We start from the raw sequence: 20311 nt of genomic DNA on the forward strand, positions 1-20311 counted from the left end.
GCATTGAATAGCATATCGTCGACTTTAAAACCTCTTAAATAAGTTCATAATTATTAACTATTTTATTTGACTTATTATAATTTTATCTTGCCGTCGCGTCGTCAGATTTTCAATCCTACCAAGGAAAAGTTTTTATCAAAGTCGTGGTTACGAATTTATGACAACTTAAGCGACAATTTCCTAAGAGTTTAAAGTGCGAGAAGAAGCGCGATCACGGTGTAATTCGCAACGAAACGCTTGAATTTCAACGATGTTGTTAGGAGCACACATGGGTGCGCGCACATGCCGCCGCCAAATTGCCGGCCGTTCCTTTTTGCACGGTTGGAAAAATTGGCAAAGGCAGTCGGTACGCCTCGTCCTGCAATATGTAAAATAATGACGGCCGCCTGAAAGGAATGCATAATGAGAGATATCTCTCAACTCGTGCACCCGGTCCGAGGCGCTTCCACCACCCCTCCGTCACCCACGTGTCTATCAGCATACGAGCATGCATTATCGTTACGCTGTCCATGCTACCGTCGAGAAATTTCATGGAAATTTTCAAGTCGGCCTGACCTTCGACTTCCCCGTCTTGCAATCACTTTTGCCTCCGTTTAATTCCTCGATCATCAAATTTCAGAAAACCCATTTTTCTGTCGGTCTTCGAATCAACAATATTACTGTTTGGAAATTGAAAATTGTTCAAATTAACTATTTCTGTTTTTAATAATAATTAGAGTTTCAGGCTGTTGAGACCAAACTGTACGATTTCTAGCTTAATTATTTCTTTGTTGCATATCATAATTAACGCGGTTAAGTAATTAACGTGCCGCAAGTCGCTGATGATCGTCGAGAGTAGACTTCTCTTTCTCGTGTCATCGCGATTTCGCATTACATGCGACAACAATTTCGCGAGGAACATTCCGTGACAGATAGCTTGATTGATAATTAACTGGCAGACGAAGCAAATGATAGGATGTCGAAGAAACGACAAGATCGTTAAGTTGTCTGAGTATGGGCGAATGAGGGAGAATTATGATCGTGTCGTCGTTGCAGTTTGTGTACCGTGCCATGCGTAATTATTTCCACCGTTAGCACGACTTGTATTCATTGTTTTTAATTACCTCGAAATGAGAAGGTGATTCGAGTCAGATAGGCGTGCACCTCGTTAGACCGAAGAAGTTTTATTTATTTTGCTCCTTGAAGCGTGGACCTTCGCTTTTCATCACAGTTACTCCTCTTATCGTTTTTATTTTTCTTTAGAATCCTTTATCTTTTCGTTTGTTCTCGATCGACAGTATTTTTTTTCTTCGAGGAAATGGAAAATGTGCTTACTAAGATTTTTAAATTTCCTTCAAGATAATAATTTCTTTAACTTCTACACCTCGAAAATAATTCTCAAAGCCTGAGAAAGCCAAGTTGAAACTTCCAACGCATCTTCGCCAAGATCGTACAAGCCATACACAATGGAAAACGAAAGAAAATGTAGGAAAAGTCGTGGAAAAAAGGGAGCAGTTCCGAGCGCAATCGTGCTCTCGAGCCAAAAAGCTTTGGCTGGTTAACGATTTCCCGATAGCTGGTCCGCTTGAAGGCTCGAAACGCATCGATTATACACAAAGGGCGAGCTGGAAGAAATCGTTCGAGGCGGAGGCAGCCACCTGTACATGCACGTAAGCCAGATAAATCTCGGGGCGAATCTCGATGCAGGAAGAAAAGGGAGGGTTGTAACAGGCCGCCCTATATGTATGGTAATATCGACAGGGAGGTCCCAGCGATCCAATAGCTCGCTATCGTGCCCGTATTATGCGGTGACGCCGAAAAAAAAGAAAAAAAAAACGAGTAGAGAAACGGAAGTGAAGGAAGAAGAGAGAAACGACGTCACAGGAGAAGCTCCGAGGCAGGACAAACAAGAGAAGCTGAAGCGAGGAGAAGTAGAAGAAGGGGTGGAAGAAGAAGAAGAGAAAACGAACAGAGAAACAATCGACCGCGAAGAAAAGAGACACACGGCTATGATCCGTTTCTCTTTCCACTTCCGTTCGTGTGTGACACGTCGTCGAACTGCTAGGCGAATTATAGCTCCTCCAACGGAGGAAGAAGAACAATCGAGGAAGAAAAGAACAGAAGAGAGCGAAGAAGAAACAGACAGGGTGTAGGGTGAAAGTCGGGAAACGGTGGTGGAAAGAAAAAGAAAGAGGGTAAAGAGTAGAGAGCGGGTGGACGGTAAAAGGGGTGAGGGTATGTGGGGGAGGGAAAGAACATCTCTCGGTTCTCTGGAAAGCATAGAGGAGAGTAGTGAGTCGGCGTCGCCCGGGCAACGGCTCTGCCACCTTATTGGATATGTTGAGCAATTTATTTTATTTTTCCCCACTCTCCCGCGGCACAGGGGGGGTGGATTGGAAGGTACGAGACGCGTAAAAAGGGAGAAAGAAGGATGGAAAGAACGTTTGGGGGAGAACCACCACCCTCCACCTACTACTCTCCGCGCACACATCGACGCCATTTTCCAATATCGCGTCAAGCGTTCGCTCGCTCGCTCGTTCGCGTCTCTTCCTTCTCCTTCTCCACCTCGACTCGTCTCGTTTCGTCTCGTCTCGTCCCGAACCCGTCCCGACTCGACTCGACTCGTCTCGTCTCGCCTCGTTTCATCTCTCGGATCTCGTGGTCTCGCTCGTTCGCTCTTTTCTCGCCAGGAGAAAGAGAGAATGCAGGGAAAGGCACGAAACGAGAAAAAGGGGGTGCAGAAGGAGAGGAGGCTGGGGCGAAGCTGGCCGGGCTGCGATGGGGACGAGAGAAGAGCTACCCCGCTAACGTAGCTTCGAACGGAGAACGAAGCGAGGAGGTTAGGTGAGAACCGTACGTTCCTCCACCCGTAAATTGGCAATATTCATGCCGGGCCGCGTACACGGCTTCCAGGGGGGGTGAGCCGAGTCGTAGGAGGACGCGGAGGGTGGTTCGGCTGCACAACCGATTCCCATAGCCCCCGGGCCGCACCCGCGAAAGCGCTCACCTAGACAGTTCGTTCGTTATTTTTACGCCCCTGCCGGAATGAGGATAAAGCCACGGTAACCGCGTACCAACCCCTCTCCCTCCATCCCTTGCTGTTTCTCGACAGCTCCTTCTTCCTCTAAACGCGGCTGTTGCTCCGGCACCGCCGATGGAATTCTTCTTCTATTTTCCTTTCCCTACCACTCCTTTTCTTTGTTTTTTTCTTTTCTTTCTCTTCGATCGCACGACGCCTTTCAGACATCCCGGAGTCCGATGTGTTTTGGCTGGCTGGTTAGACGGACGTTTGTCTCGTTGAAACGCTGCTGCATTCAGCCAGAGTCTAACCCTGCTGCTTGACGAAGGGGAATAGAATGAATGGAACTGAGGAAGGATAATTCCTTCTTCTTTAAAGAACGAGTTAATTCGATTTGTAAAGTTTATGCGAGCTGACTTGGATTTTAAGGGGTGATCACTGCTTATTGTTAGATTGATTCCTTTCAATTTTTGAGGGATGGAAGGGTGTATTCGTTAACAAAATATTTTAATATTACTCTGTAATCATTAAAGACTTGTGATAACTATGACACTAGATGTATCGACTAGATTGCAATAAAGCAGAAAATTTAAATGTATATTATTTTTAATTTCTTTTTCCTTTTTAACAAATTTATTAGCAGGAAATTGAAATACCTCTATTTTTAAATTGATAGCCACAAAAGAACTCTACTGAATGAATTTTAAAACAAATTTTAATACAAACTTTCAACATATTCCCCTTTGTCATATAAAAAAAAAAGATTCATTTCATAATCATGTTAAAATAACGAGTATATACCGCAGTTAAAGCTACTTCCGACGAAGCTTTAAATTAGTCTCCCTCAGTTCTCAACTTCTGAAACACGGAATTAACAGAAGCCGGTAACAAAGGTGATCATTACATGATCTGGACAAAAAGGAAGCAGGTTTTCGGTAAGCCTTCAATTAATGCAAACTTCCTTGGGTAAAAATCGTTTTAAAATTACTTGGCACCATCGTGCTCGAGTTGTAGCACCCCCTGCCGCGACCTCGTCACCCTGCCACCCTCGGCTGAACCCCGGGAGCGAAGAAGCTGAGGGCGGCTTTAGAAGTTCGAGCGGTATTCCAACTTTTAAAATATGTCAAATTATTTTCCTTTCAGAATCGCCTGTCGTCTAAATACATTTTCATCTTTGCCGGTGTATTTAAATACACGGGGCTCGAATCGGCTCCCCGTGTACGTAAACCTCCCGCCCGATGGCGAAGCGAAATTATTTGAAATTATTTCGTGACTGACAACCTCCCGCCAGTATAGAGGAGATCGGTGATTTTCTTATTCGTTGAAATGAAAAATCGCCATGAATTTGGGTTTTTGAAGCAGCTTGGTGTGGAATAAAATAAGGGATGAAAGTTTTGGTATTTTTACAAATTTTAAGTTACCAATTTCTCTTTTCGATAAAAGCTCCTTAATAATTTCTCTAATTCAAAATATGAAATTTCGAAGGATTTCTATTCCACCATTAATAAATTAAAGTACTGCTTTGTATTAAAATACAATTTGATATAACACAACTTTCAGAAGGCATAAAAGATAAAATCAACCATATTAATATTGCTGATGTAAATTAACAGATAGAACGACACTTTCCGGGAACGTTGAGTTGCAGTTTGTGATGGAATTGAAAGTAGATGAAATAGCTGATTTAATCAAAAAACGTGTAACTCTATTAAAATTAATATTGATTAATCAAAAAGTGCTATAAAATATTCATATTCCGCGGAATTTAATTTTTATGGCAATTCATTTAATCATTCTTGAGATACAAATATATTAATTTTTTCTAAATTAGAATTTTGAGAATTATTTTTATTTCTATATATGGGGAGATTTATTCAAAAAGGCGAATAATGGAGCATCTTTCTCCTATATCGCCATTTTCCTTGCTCACTACTGTATATATTGAACCTGATCTCTTAGCTGCAGGTGGAAGATAGCTACGTACCTATCCACGCAATTACATTACGCACGAAGCGACAACTCTTTGTGCCACGTTAGATATCAAAGCTCGACACGCACACTCTGCTACCCCAACCATCTTTCTCCCTCAGTGCAGCCAAGCAATAGAGTCGTTCCTTGCTTTCCGTCACTCTATATCCACCACTGTTCGCGACGCGGTTCTTCCGTCAGCTGAAAGTAGCCTCCACCTCCATACTTTTTCTTATCTCATTCTTCGACAGATCCTTCCGTCGTATACCAACCAGACGAGAGAAAGACTATTTCTCCTAGCGCCTTTCCTCTCCCTTTCGTTTTATATGAAAGAGGGAGAAGAAACGATCTTTGGCTGCGTGCACGGCGTCAGACCACGCTAATAAATTGTTCGAGAACAGAACTGACTGTCCTCGAACACGAATGCTCCTTTTTCAAGAAAAGGTAAGAAATATTGAAGATATTGGGGGATAGACTTACAATTACATGTTAGAATTTAAGAAAAGCCACCCTAACATTTTTCTAATAACCTGATGTCATCATAAGATGTCACACTTAGTACTTAGTCTTAAATTAAAAAAAATTCCTATTTCAAAATCAAAACGATAGGAAAAGAATCGACGGAAGGAATCGAGGCGAAGCTAAATAGGGGAGAAAATCAGCGCTCTGTAATATCGAGACGTAAGATCTCGAGATCAACGTTGGCATATCTGAGTAACAAAGGTATGTCCAGTGTTTTTGTATCTGTAGTCAGTGATCGGAGAGGAAGCCATACGCGCGCGAAGCAGTTAGCTTTATTGCAGCGAGCTCGCGCGGCAGTTTTTAATATCGCTTTGGCGCGGCCGCGTCTGCCAACTGACAAAAGGAGGAAAAAAGAAAGAAGAGGCGTTAATGGAGAACGTTTTCGCTCTAACGACCACGGAGAAAGAGAAGGGGGTGAAACGGGCCAAGAACTACACCGGTCGAGGCTGCGGAAAGGGGTGGACCCTGGCGCCTACTCGCTGCCCACCAGACATGCTCGCCAGACCGTATGGTTTTTGTGCGAGCAGAAGCGGAAGAAGGAGGTGCAATAAGAATGCAGGGAACTTGCTCGTCCCGGGGAAGTTTGGCAGAGGGCGAGGACGTAGTCGTTTATCGTTCCTCCAGAGAGAAGATTCCACGATGAGTCATGATGTCGTGGTTGGACTAGTCTTTCCTCCCTTATTATGGGTCACTGAGCAGACCGTCTGATGCTTCTTTTATTTTACAGCTTGTAGAAGATACTGATCTGAGATGTAAAATTAATTTAGGGTGTTTTTTGATATTTTCTGAACGGTCACTGTCAATTATCTTCCAAAATTTAATTAAGGCATACGAATTGCGATTATAGTAAAACAATTATAATAGTTTTAATAATAATTAATTTTTCACTAAATTTCAATGAATTTCTTCTTAATGAACTTTCTCTTCTGTTATGGAACATTATCTAAACTAATCAATCACTGCAACTTCTTACACTTCGGGATAAATATCCATTAATCATAAATGCTTAACCATCTGCTCTTACGCTCGCATAGTTCATCGATCTTAAAATCGAACGATCTAATATCGGTATAAATTCAATTATAAATGATCGATACTTAATTCGTGATAGTTTTGAAAGCACACGGGTAATTGAAAATTTAATAACTTTTACGATATAAATTTCTAAACTAAAATTTGAAGTAGACTATTTTCTACAATTTGAATTGTTAATTGAAACATTAAATACCATACACTTCTTACCATAGAATTTTAAGAATTAATGAAAAACGATGTTTCAAATTGAGCTACAGTGCCACGAGTAGCTTCCTGTAGCAATCATGCACCCCAGTTAAACCACAGTTACGATGCATCTCTCAAGATCTTGAAGAGATGTACAGAATATCGTGTCCCTTTGTCAGCGTAAGTCATCGCCCTGGAGATCAAAGAAATGATAAATGGGTTCTGTGCTCTTTTGAACAAGAAATCTCTTGCATTATCGTTCGATCTTCTTTCATTCCATTTTATCGAAAGAACCGTGCGTTCAAGCGAAATATGTGCTGAAAGTTGAAGAACTTCTCTGCACCCTTTGATCTCTCATCAAATATTAAGAATTAATATTCTGTTCCTGTTCGAGCATTGAATTTACATCGATAGCTGCTGTCAGTTTCAAATAAAACTGGTAATTAATTGCAGGTGTTAAGGTAATCTCTTATCAGCTACATAAAAGCAAAGAAAGATAACCCTCATTTACATTATAAGTGAAATTAACTTTGAAATCATTTACCGTATGGAAATATAGCAATGGAGACTCGTTCTATTAGATTCTACGTAGTACTGATAAGAACTTGTCCGGCCAGTCTGTTAAAAAAAATAATAAACTTATCCATTTTGAAATCATATACATTCAGAATATATTAACGAAATTATATCTCCATCTTGTTATATTTAATAACAAAAACCTAAACCGCCAACATTCTCCAGTAATAATATAAGCTTATCTCGTTTCCTTTATCAGATATTATAATAAAAATGAGAAGAAAATAAATTTGATTTTAAGAAGTTGAAATTTTTGGTTTACATTTTTTGAAAAGCTTCGATAACGTGACCAAGTGCGTGCACCTCAACTCGTGGATTCCTTCGACGCGAAGGGATGAGAAGGAGGGGTGAAACGGGGGTCGTCGGAGGCTTTAAATCCAATCCCGCCACGCGGATTAATAAAAGGATTTACAGAGTTTAGGCCGCTCTTATTACTTCGGCTTTCCTGGAGCTGCTCTTGGAAAGAGCGTTTCTTTTACCCCTCGTATTCTCTTTATCCGTCAATATTAGTAACAGTGCTGTGTACCGCATTTAAGGACGTGTTTACAGGACCTTCGTGCCTGTCCTTCCACTGCACAAAGCCGGAAGTTACATTATTAAAGGCGATATTAGCCGCGGATATTGGACAAGAGGTTACGACAGGAATTTAACTGTATTTTCGATAATAAAAAGAACATTCCTGGAGAACTTTTTAATTACGAGACTCCACGGGTTCTCCGGTTTATTTTTCCTTCTTGCGAGGACGAGATTCTTTACCTTAGAATAATAATCTTTATAAGGAAGCAATTTAACGTTATTTTATTGACTAAACAAGATGCATTATAAGATTCGTTTCAATAATAATTTTGTAAAAATTTCAATCTTTTTATCATGTAATAAGCTTGAGAATATCTGAAAACATTTGGTATTAATCTTGTAAGTCAATATTGTTAATTATATTCAATAATAAATAAAGAAATTGAAGAAGTACAATTTAGATATCTAACTAATACACATCAGACACGTTTCCTCTACCAATCAATTACCACGAAATCGTCCATAAAAAAATCCAATTCGCAGAAACAGTTCCAACTTTCACTAAATCTGGTGTAACAATTTGCCGAATCGATTGGAGATCGATTAAATTCAATTTTACGGCGTTACGAGAACGGAGCTAAAAGGCTCGCGAACGAACGTGCGATTCCCTCGAATCGATTAAACGTCCACGGTGCACTGTGAACGGAATACTTGCGAGCAATTAGCTATAGCGTTAAATGTTTTCTAGTTAATCCAACAGCGGCAAGAAATCGACGTCGTAGTCGTCGAGGAAGAAGGAAAAGAACAGGGAGTCTCCTGTTAATGGCTGTTACCACGTCCCTACCAGTACCCGAGTGAATAAAATTTCGTTCCTTATACACTTCGCATTCTCACGATCGGTACAACCCTTTCTTTAGAATCCTGTCCCGAGAAATCGATTACAAGATTTAATTCAAACGAAGGAACTGCGTTCCTATTATACAATACATTTAAATCAGCGAGTTGGAGAACAGTAGAATGTTAGCCAGACGTAGCTGTGTCAACGAAATTTCCCTAACAAGAGGCAAAAAACAGAAAGAAAGAAACATTCGAAGGATTCTGGTCGCAGTAAAATCCGCTTATTCAGCCGGAACCACAGGCTCGAAGCTCTCTAAACACGCAGCCAAGCCGGACCGTGATATTCGCCTTGTAATTCGCCCGGTCAGATTTACTTCGTACCCTTTACTTCGGCCTTCGTTTACATCTCGTTATACGTGCCTGAGAATATTTATTTACTCGTTCCTTCTCCGAGCATCGTTTCCTGCCGTTTCTCGGAAATCCTCGCATTGCCGGCTGGTACCCTCTCGTACGACCGACACGAAGAAGCTCTCCTCCAACTCTTGCCCCTTTCCACCTTCATTACTGTTATCCAGCAGAGACCGCAGAAGTTCGAATGAAAATTTTCGCCTCGGCCCATGCCGCTTCCGGCACGTACCGATACCATGCCGCTGCTAAAAACTACCACAGCCGTGACCTTTCCCACACAGAACGGACCGCTTTCAAGCTTTTCGATAAACGTTGCTGACTCGCCAACGTTTCGCTAATGGTGTTGATGAGTTCTTAGAATTCTCCAGTGTAAAGGAACTCTACATAGTTATTTTGATTTTCATTCATTTCGAACGTTACAGCAGAATTCTTCGACCGTTCACGCATCCTCGTTCCGCGCGATAAACAAGTCTCAACGAGACGCGGTCCCGCTAATTGACAGACGGTAATTATTAACGTCTGACGAGGGCGTGTTAGAAATGGCCACGAGACGGAAACATTAATCTGCATCGCGGGTTTCACAAGACAGTCGCCAAAGGACAAAACCAGCCCCGGCGATCATTAGAATTTCCACATCGTCGCTGATGCAAATAATTGACAGCGAGATAATTACGGTACCTGGTCGCGGCATAATGCGTACGAACAAAAGGGCGAGGACAATTTATTGCACACTTATCGAGCTCGCTCGCGGGCGCCTACCAGATCGATTCGGAAAAAAATAAGTGCTGCCCTGTTATGCAAACTGTTATCCGCGAACGAATATGATTTATGGTGTTGCCGCGTTGATATAAAGCGGTTGTCGCGTCCGTACGGCAATCTTATCGCGATCGATTTCCAACTGGCTACACTATACGCGAGTTAATTAAGCGAAAATTAATTTATATTGTAACCACGAACGAATTGATAGAGCAATCTTGAAAAATCTTGCTCATCGGTCGGAAAATGGAGGAAAATAAGTAAAACGAAGGCGAGAACGTTTGAAGATTTACCGAGGGACCAGTTTCGCGTTAAACGCTGAAACGAAGCGAGCATTATATTCTCGGGACAGAGACTTCCTTTTAACGCGGACCGGGTAGAAAGTAAAACGATTCCGCAACTTCTTGGCGAAGGAAATAGTCGAGGCAGCCGTTACGACAAAAAGCATTTGCGCGACCCTGTGGATACGTGCAGCGTGGAAAAAAGAGAGACAGACTGGTAGACGGTCGTGAAACGATGAAGGATGCAGCGAGGGGCCATTTGTATTCATATGAAAATATTATCTCGCTGCGCGTCCTGCCTCTTCAGGATAGCTATTGGGTTTGCATAGATACTTATGCATGAAGGTAACATTGCCCGGCATTGTTATGCAACCCGCTGTAGATCCTCAATATAGATCCCCGCTCGCGGTTCCATTCGGATTTCAAGAGCTTCGTCCTCCTAGCCTTCGGAGGATTCATCGTCCGGGACGAACTTCTAAATCGAAACTCTCTTTCCGTGCAACGCGCTGCTCGAGATTTACATCCATCTTTTTACTTTTCTTTTGTGGGAAACGGTGAGAGCTGAAACGGATGTTGTGATGGTAATTGCGATTGGGTGTACAATCGCGTTTTAAGTAAGACATTTACTGAAATACGACTGTGAGTTATGGAAAAATTATTTCAACGAAAGAAACAATTCAATGTTCCTCTCTTTTCTTTCCTTCTATGAAAACAGTGGCAAAAGGGTACCTGATGTGATTGCAATTGCAATTGAGAGTGAAACATTTATTGAAATATAAAGAAAATAAAATCGAATAGTTTGAAATGAAGAAGCAAACGAAGACACTATGAAATTCTCCAAAATATGCGATCATCGGATTCAGAGGTAATAGATTTTTCCAAGAAGAAGCGGTGAAAGTGACCGGTGACAGTGTACAAGAACTTCCGAACTGATTGGTAACCGGTTCAACAACGCGGAAATCTTTGTCGCTGCGAATGAAACGATTCGCGAAGTTGACATTAACGCGAGTAACCGTTGCTCGCACCTCATCACCCCGCATTATCGTGCGATCTTGCATAAGTTCTTAATATAGACTGTTACAGGCCGAAGGGCCGTTAAACGTCCGACTTTGAAGAATCCGTTCGCCAGAAGAATGTCCAACAAACTCAGGCTCCCTTTTGCTCTGCTTGCCATACTCACGGCAAGGTGTGATCGAATTTCCAGTTGTCGGAACGCAGAATTCCACTTTGATACTTCAACGTGACGTCGACTTAATCGCGTGCACGGACCCGGCTTGCTTGCTGATGGAAGCGCACCCTGTTACCTTTCAGCTTGGATACCAGTCCCTCCAATACTTATTCAGATTTTTTAATCCACTGACTTGTTTTAGTTATTTCATTCCTATTTTAATACTGAATAGATCTTGCATCATTTCAATTATTATTTGTTCCCATTTACAAAAATTCCAAAACCTCCTACCACTGATCGAAAGAACATTTTTCACCCTTCTCTTTCTTTAGGATGTTTCATTACATTGCAAAAGTCTGATACGACTAATCAACTCTGGCTACCAGACAGCTTCGTTTCTACATCCGTTGTACAACAATAGACCAGCAGAACACTGGGATGAGACTCAGGTATAAATATACTCGTCTGTGTACCAGTTGGCAATCTCTGGTGTGTGTACGTGTGTTTGTGAGAGTCGGCAACATTTATTGGACCCCCGTATGCTACTATGCAATCAATAATTACGTGGAGCTGGATTAATGCACAGGCTCCGACGAAAGCACTTGTCGGTGTTTGCGATATGAATACGCTGGTATGATTTAGTTCGCTCCCCGGGACGTTTCTAGTGGCCGAATCAATAAATGACTGTACTCTGTGCTGTTGGAAAAGGATAATTAGAAGTTTGAATAACCAGGGAATAATGAATTCGTTCATTGCTCTAAATTATGTAGAGTACATTGAACTTTTGAGAAGGGTATGATATTTACGTGTGATATTTTTATTGAAGATGAAGTTGAACGACTTTTATCGTACCACTGTTGGTAAAGGATAATTAGAAGTTTTAATAATTATGGAATAATGAATTTCATTATGATTGTAAATTATAAGTTGAGAAGGTATATTGAACTTTCGAAAGGGGTTAATTTGTCTTTTAACAATGACTTTTTTTTTAGGGTGACTTTGAATGAAAATTCGATTAGATGAAAAGAACAATTCACTGAGAAGTTGAGTTCGAGAGAAGGCAAAGGGGATGAAACGAGGTAAAAGGCGAACGAATATAGAGCAAGAATGGGAAGATGTTAGAGTCGGTGTGGAAGAAGCGAGAAAGATTCGACCGAAGTATGAGATTACATTACACCCGTGTGGTCTGCGAAAGAAATTCAAGCCGGCAATTTCGATTAAATTTAATCTTGCGCAGGTTTCGAATCAGGCGCAGTGGCGCAATGAAACCGGAGGGCAGTCTCCTTTTCCCCCATGTAAGTTACCTCACGGGCCTCGTGGACCTCAGCTGAGGTTACCTACGATCATCTTAAAAGGGCGGCCCCTCTCCGAAATCTACGGTTTCACATGGAACTTCCGATTAAAACACTGCCCCTCGAGCCAACGTGTCATTCCGATTTCTGTTAAACCTTCGCTCAGGAAGCTGTACCTTTCACGGTTCAATAGAACTGGCAGGGTTATTGTATCCAAAATACAAACACGAATATAGGATAATACATCGTACCTTCATTTTAGTTAAAAGTATAATTAACAATAAATTCATTTTATATTTAAATTTCCGAACAAAATGATAAAATCATTCAAACTTCAATCAATCTCCTCGAATCGAAACAAATCCGCGGACAAAATCGTTTTGCATCCGAACGGAAGTCATTCATCATATAGGTAACAGGATTTCGAAGATACCAAACGAAAGGGTACAAAAAGGATCAAAGGATCTCGGACAAGAAGCAACTCCGCCATTCGTGGACGCGATGCAACCAACCAATCGATTCAAATCGATGCCAATAAATTCTGGCTGACCAACGGCAATATACGGGATCACCTGGGCGCAAATGAATCGCGATGAAGAGGTAGAAAAAAAAATGGTCAGTCGATGTATAGCTCGCGCTATTCATTAGCCATCTGCTCCTAGGTAAATCCATAATGACAGGATAAACTAGCTGTTTACAGGTGATTACGCCAATTATCGACGATGCCCGGCGTCCATGGTTGTTTACATTTCACGCAGTTCTACGTATGCAAGCGCAAACTACTTGCGGGTATATACGCTCACGCATAATGGCGATACGCGAACGGTGCAATGTGCATCCTGGTGCAGACTGACCGCGTGTTCGTGGCAATTTATTGCTCGCACGATACACTAATCGGGAGACAGAAGGGAGATAGCTTTGACAGCAGGGAGACCAAAGACACGACCGGATGTGTCATGGGGGCCTGATTCACAGTGGATCTCTCAGTCCCGCTTCGAAGGTCGCTGAACAGACGCTAATGATATGCTAACTGGACTCGAATCTCCCTGGAACGATATTATTAACCTGGCGAACGTTAAATAAATAAAAAATAGTTACTGTTCAGCGGGTCTGATGTATTTAAGTATGTACTACTGGATAAATTTATTGAATACTACTGAAAAATGATTCAATTTCTAAATTTCATAATTTTTTTTAAATTTCTTCTAAATTATTGTAATAACGTGCAAATTGAACTTTGAAGTTTCTATTTTTTCACTACTTTGAATGATTTTATTTTAATCAGTGTACAAGGAGGTACATTACTTCTTAAGTGAGAGAGTGTCTAATTATAATAAGTATTAGAAATTTATTTAAATGCAAGAAATGTCAATTCTTTTTTAAAATAAAATTTCTAGAAAACTGAGAGTGATGAAGAGAAATAGTTGATGGGCTCCTAATAATTAGTGCATAAAACTACAAGAAATGCATGATGGACATTAGAGAACAAATTGGTCATTGGACCGTATAATTTTGTTTAAAGTATACCATACTACATACAATTATTTTCACTGCGGCAGCGAACGTGTTAAAGCAAATATCAGGTACCGTTCAAAATTGCAAAATTGACGTCGGTATACGTCAAAGATAAAAAGAACGGTTGAGAAGAGATTGCGGAAGTAAGAGGACAAGCAGCATTCACTCGCGTCGCGGTTAAATTATAATACGGTAATTATTATATTTCATGGAGGCGCGTTATTAACGCTACCGTACGATCAACGGAGTAGTCAAAGTGCATACGAAGGCGTGGCATCTTTTCAAATTATACCTGATTTCCTTATCGTCACGGAAATAATTACGAATTAAGAACGACCCATCCAGGTATTTCATGGAACCCCGATGGTTTTGTCCCTCCCAAATAATGAATCGTCATTGTCCTATAACGAAGTAAATAATATACACAAAAAAAAAAGTTTCAGATAAGTTAGAATTACCCTGCATCTCGTCGTGTGATTCACCATTGACGATATTAACACGGATGACACTTATCGCGATCTTAATTAACTTATTATGCATCGAAGAATTTCGTATCGTTCTGCATCGATCACTTTTACGGCTTTTTCAAGATTACTTACGCGACAACATGAAATTGCGTCGAGTATCAGATGCTTCATTTCGCGATTTTATATTTCCTTTTTGCAAACCTGTAAATTAATATCGGTACCAGTTTTCCAGCAAACTGAACCGGCAATCAATGTTGCTCATCTCCTGTCTGCAGAACTCATAAAGAATTAATTAATTGAGCTGGTAGATGATTGTCGAATATTTTCATTTCAGGCTTTAAATTAAGACAGCCTATGCGTTGCAAAAGTGAACCGATAATTAGCGACAGTGTATTTTTTTATCGCTACATTGATTACCGGAGACTGTAGCAGGATGAAATATCGAGTATACGAAAATACGAAGTACCAAATTTAACATCTTTGTAATAAACCTGTTATTTGTGATATTGGAAGTCTCGTAAAAAAATAATTGGGCTCTTATGGATCGTAAAATGAAAGCACATAAATTGTGCAAATATCTGTCTAATTATCAAAAGAATTAATGAAAGAGGTAACGCGTCGAAGAAGATATTATCAGAAGAATAATTGTACCTTAGTCACTAAGCAATCACGAAATCTTTCGTATGCAAAGGTCTTTGCTCCTTGGGTCATCGCAGATGGACACGCGAGTTAGCCAGAAGATAGTCAGACAGTTTCATGGCAAAATATAAGAGGACGCGCCTTCATTGGCTTTAATGGGACGGCAAATAGGCGGGCAGGAAATTTGCGCTTTCGAGGCGCCTTCGAGCGTGCGAGATACACAGGAAAGCACGCAGGAAATTCTAAGCAAGATGGCCGGACCGGACGAGATCCGCTGATTCAATAGAAACTATTTGCACTGCCATTAGACGGTTCCAACTCGCGTTGCTTTGGCGCCGTGGCCTGTAAACACCATCGGCCAGAAGAGTTCGCGAAAAGGAAAAAAACGACCTCTTTAAAGGAGTATTCTTGAAAAAAATCAATTTCTTATTGCATCTTTTTAAAGAACGTACTTTTAAAAATAAGGGCGTGAGCAATGTTCAACCCTTATTTTGAAAAATAAATAATTTTAACCCTTTCACTATCATCAGACCAGTATAAGAGTTGTAGAATAATAGAATAAAATTTGGAAAAATTGAACTATTATTTTTTTATTTAAAATTCCATTTTTCCCAAGTACCTCTGCAGAGGTTAATGGCTAGCAGTGTTGCGAGAGAAACTCTAAATTATCGTTGCAACAGGCGTTTCATTACAATTGCTAATAAATGGCACGCGGCAATGCTCGTGCAGCTTTATGCGCGTACGCGAGCGAACACGAAACGTGTGCATACGGTCGTGGCTGAAAAGACACCGGCGATGTCTTTATTTCGTTTAAAAGGCCACACGAGCAAGCTTCCGAGTTTATGAGAATAAATTATGCAAACTTCGAGGCTGGCCAACGTCGGCGGTCCTTTGTCTACCATGGAGAAAAAAACCTCGCATTCCTCGTGTGTCGCTCCCGTGAGAATAAAGAACTCGCTGTTTAACAGCTCGTTACATCCGCGAGCTAATGTCGTACGAGCTTCGAACAAGATACGCTTTCTTAGCGAACACCTCTTTCCTGTCTCCTCGAGAATATTGTGATAATGATGGAACCGGGTATTGTGTTTGCTTTTCGATGCTGTTTGACCGGAAGCTGTTTGCTCTATGAATTGCTAATTGTGGAATTATAAATAACTTTAACACCTTGACTGCTAAGAAATATTATAATAGAAAAATTTTAACGCTTTCATGCTAAAATAGCATTTTCATTTTTTATCTATTATTTTCATAATAATTCAATATCTCAATGACGAAACAGTGTACCTGTACGCACATTAGCTCACAGAGATACGCATCATACACGATATTGTTGTGTTCCGATTACGTTGGACAATGGGTCCATTTCCGGAAGTAGAACGGAAATTGTACACCCCGGCATGGACGCGAGTCCGTTCGACAACGTCTTCGAAGGGAATGCAATTTCGGGCATCGCCGGACGTCACCAAGAAGGAAACCGGAAATTGAGCGGATCCATCGTTGGTAATCGCCTCGATGAATGTTATTTGATTGACGATATTTTATTGAAATTTACTAAGAACCCTCTGAGATAATAATTGTTGATTTATGGAAAACATAAAAATTACTCGAAACAGAGACGTTTACATTAAAATTTCTGCGCAATATGAACCATTTTTTACTCCTTCATCCCTTGTATTCCATTTTATTTCATTTTTCGTGCATTCTCGCATAGCATTCTCGTCAGCCTGAATGTCCTCATTCGTTTCGACAATTTTAACTTCACCCAGAGTTTGAGAGTGTCGTGGCCATGGTCTGAATCAGATTTTAGTTTGCTAGTTACCCAGCAACGAATACACGGGTTTGCATGCATAGAAAATGACACGCGGAACCGCGGTATAGAGGGTGAGACCATCGATGAATAATTTCTATGCGACTTGGACGCTCCGAGCTGCCCCGTTGATAAATTAAGGAACAAATTTATGAATGTTGATGGCCGAGGTTTTGCGCAGTTCCAGGTCGCTCGAGAGACATCAAGGATTGCTTGGAGGGAAACGTCAGTTGACTAATGGTCATTGTGTGGTTCATGTGGAAGATTTGGAGAAATTGCTCTCTGCATAATGTACTAACTGAATTATACATATTTTCGATGTTTCTTTTTACTATCGTTAAAATTAAAATTTGCAACCCCTATATCGTCATTTTCCCTGTGGAACCCTAATATGCAACGTTTCATCAATGTACCTAGGACTTAGAATTTATATTTGTTCTACTAAATCATCAACCTCATAGCCAGATCAAAATCATCTTCTCCACATACGATCCACGTACATCGACGCATACGTACGCACACGTATTGTATTCGAACGTGTTGGTGAATGCGTAGTGTACGGTTTGATGCATGCGAATGCGTATCCGGATCATGGGTAAATTAGTGCGAGAATTAGTGTGAGAATTAGTGCGGTACGCGCACCGACATATACGTATTCAAGTAGATAGCAGCCGGGTCGTTGCATAACGTTAACCCCGCGTGTCGTGACTTGTAAATGCGGTGTAAAGACTGACGTGAATATACGCACTAATGGAGGCTTTGCGGGAGTTCGTAATGGAGAGACCGCGGCGGATTAATGAATTAAAGAAGATAAGGGACGCGTGTTTCCGCGCAAACCACGCGTAAATCCGAACCGGAATCATTTTGTTCGAGGAGTCCTCTCGCGATGACGCCTTCCAAAAATTCATAAAATTCTAATAAATATTCAAACAGAGCAGTCCCCAAGTTTTCTCAATGAAGATACAGTTTTAAACACGAATACTTTTGAAACTAATCATTGGGGTGGAATCACCTTATCCATTAGTCCAAAGTTCTCCCAATGACAGGAAAGAAAGTGCTATTCATTAATTTCAATTTAAAGAAACTTGGGGTTTTCTTCCTATCATTACTGGTAATTGTATGTTATTTGTTTTCTGACCCAAACAGAACAGGATACACTAATGATTTGTAAAATGTTCGAGTCATTTTCTTTCAAATGAAAGACAGAGACAGATACTCAATACTACATATATATTTTATGTTTACTGCAAAAGAATATGAAATTGACTGTCGTATTCTATTTATACAAATTATATATATATATTATAGTTTGAAAAGGTTTATGAATAACTTGATTAATCATAAATACTTCAATTTTAAAAAATTGATAATTAAATGTGGTGTCATTATGGAAATTGTACGTATCATTATACAGAAAACATGTTTTAAAAAACTGTTTATAATAATCAATTGCAAAATTACATATCTTGAATTTAATTAGCGAGTTACTTTCTAAACGATCTCATGACAGTTATTGAATATCTATAAACAGGTATTTCAGATTTCAGAATCATTGCCATAATTGTAAATCTGTAATATATTAGTTGAATAAGATAAAATCGTTCGTACGCTATTATCATGGAATATAAATCGCTAGCTAGCCGCGTGGCTACTTAACCGCTCGTTTTAACGTATTTAGCAGATCCGCTTGCTTAATATGCAAAGTAAGGTGAAATATATGGAATGAGAGCAAAATGAAAGGAAAAACAGTGTTCAAGCTCCACGGAGGAGTGACCATAATAAGATATACAATATTATACACAAGTATTTGCCCATCTATACTAGGTGAAATCAACCCATTGAATATGCAGAAACCTAATAAGGATCATCATGTAGAAAATAAAATAATTTTGAACTTAATTTTGCATTATGACATTAATATAACGAATGAATAATTATCTTCCACTTGATGTTTCTTCAACGATAAACAAATACTTTCGAACGACAGTATGCCCTGAGTTGCATATGGGAATGGATGCATTCGCAGTCGCACAGACGCATGCACGCATGCAACTGTGTCTGCGTGTCATGCATAAATGATATATGCATACCATTGCGAATAACTCTGTCCGCCCCAACGCCCAAACGAAGATGTTCAATCTCTCTATCCTCGTTCTTCTCCGATTCTCAGTTACTTGTCATTCTTTGCTCACATACACATGCGTAATTAATAATTTCTGCTGCTTCGAGTATCATTCGGTTCCCCCTAGAGGACGGGTAAGTATTAATTTCGCCACGTGACACGAGCGTCTAAACTGCTTAAACGAGGCCAGCTATAAATCATTCCCGTAAATTATTCCACGGTTCATTAGGAGATGTATGGAAAAGAAATCGACCACTTGGAGATTGCGCTGGTAGGCGCGGATCGAGACGAAAATAATTAGCGTGACGAAGGCTGGGAGCGGATTGCTCGCGCGTGCTACCCATAGGAATGGGATCAACTTCAATATGTTACTCGCAAATTTAAACCAATTTCAAAACCCGAATATATATAAAATTTAGTACGAATTTCTAAAAAATTAAATATCTACAGGCTCAGAATTTAATATGAATTAATTTTAATATTAATATTTACCAAATATTTATTAAAAAGTTTGAGCACCTTTTAAGATAGTAACAACGCTACTCGGTGTACACTTGAATCCATTCCTAGCTCCGACAAAGTAGAAGGGTGCCTTCGGTATTTCTGTGTCGCGCATAAATAGCCCGCGAAAGCCAGCAACGATACGTTTGTTTGTCACTTGTACCGGTACAAACGAGCACACGCGTGTATACAAATTGATCTACCGGCGATTTTTCGTGAAGGCATTCGGACGAGAATATTCTCGTCGGACGATACCTGTCGAGCGGAATGTTTAAGCGAGCGAATGATTAATGGTAGTGCGTACCACTATCCTCTTGGTTTTTAACGTTCAAACTAGCGGAGCAGTTTAAACGACTTGCTGGTAAATGGTAATTTCTCGCGAACAATTACCCCACCTTGTAACGACGCATTTTCTTAGATTTTTCGCGAGTTTTATTGCGAGATTGTGAATATTAAGTTGTCCGTATCTAATGAGGATTTTGCAAATGCAAGAAGGGTATGCCACTTATCAATTATGGGATATCAATTTGAGGCGTAAAATTTAATGAAAATGACTGCGTAGATATTTCGTTGATAAATATCATGCAACAGCACTAATTAGGAATGATGTTACATGTCAGTTTTAAGATATTAACCAAAATATTAAATGAGGAAAATAAATACTATTAATTAATTTTACCGTTAGTCTTTCGGTTAATTATCTATTCGTTAATTGTT

At 40.3% G+C, this 20311-nt stretch overlaps 1 protein-coding gene and 1 long non-coding RNA gene across 5 annotated transcripts in view; both read right to left on the reverse strand.

The window, feature by feature from the left end:
• MESR6 (misexpression suppressor of ras 6) overlaps positions 1–20311 on the reverse strand; it is a 564119-nt gene that overhangs the window by 413383 nt on the left and 130425 nt on the right. The gene's annotated exons all lie outside the window — the stretch shown is intronic.
• Positions 1–20311, reverse strand: part of LOC117605913 (uncharacterized) — a 67923-nt gene that overhangs the window by 23462 nt on the left and 24150 nt on the right. The window lies entirely within an intron of this gene.

Source organism: Osmia lignaria, chromosome 9, assembly GCF_051020975.1.
Source record: "Osmia lignaria lignaria isolate PbOS001 chromosome 9, iyOsmLign1, whole genome shotgun sequence".
Classification (NCBI taxonomy): domain Eukaryota; kingdom Metazoa; phylum Arthropoda; class Insecta; order Hymenoptera; family Megachilidae; genus Osmia; species Osmia lignaria.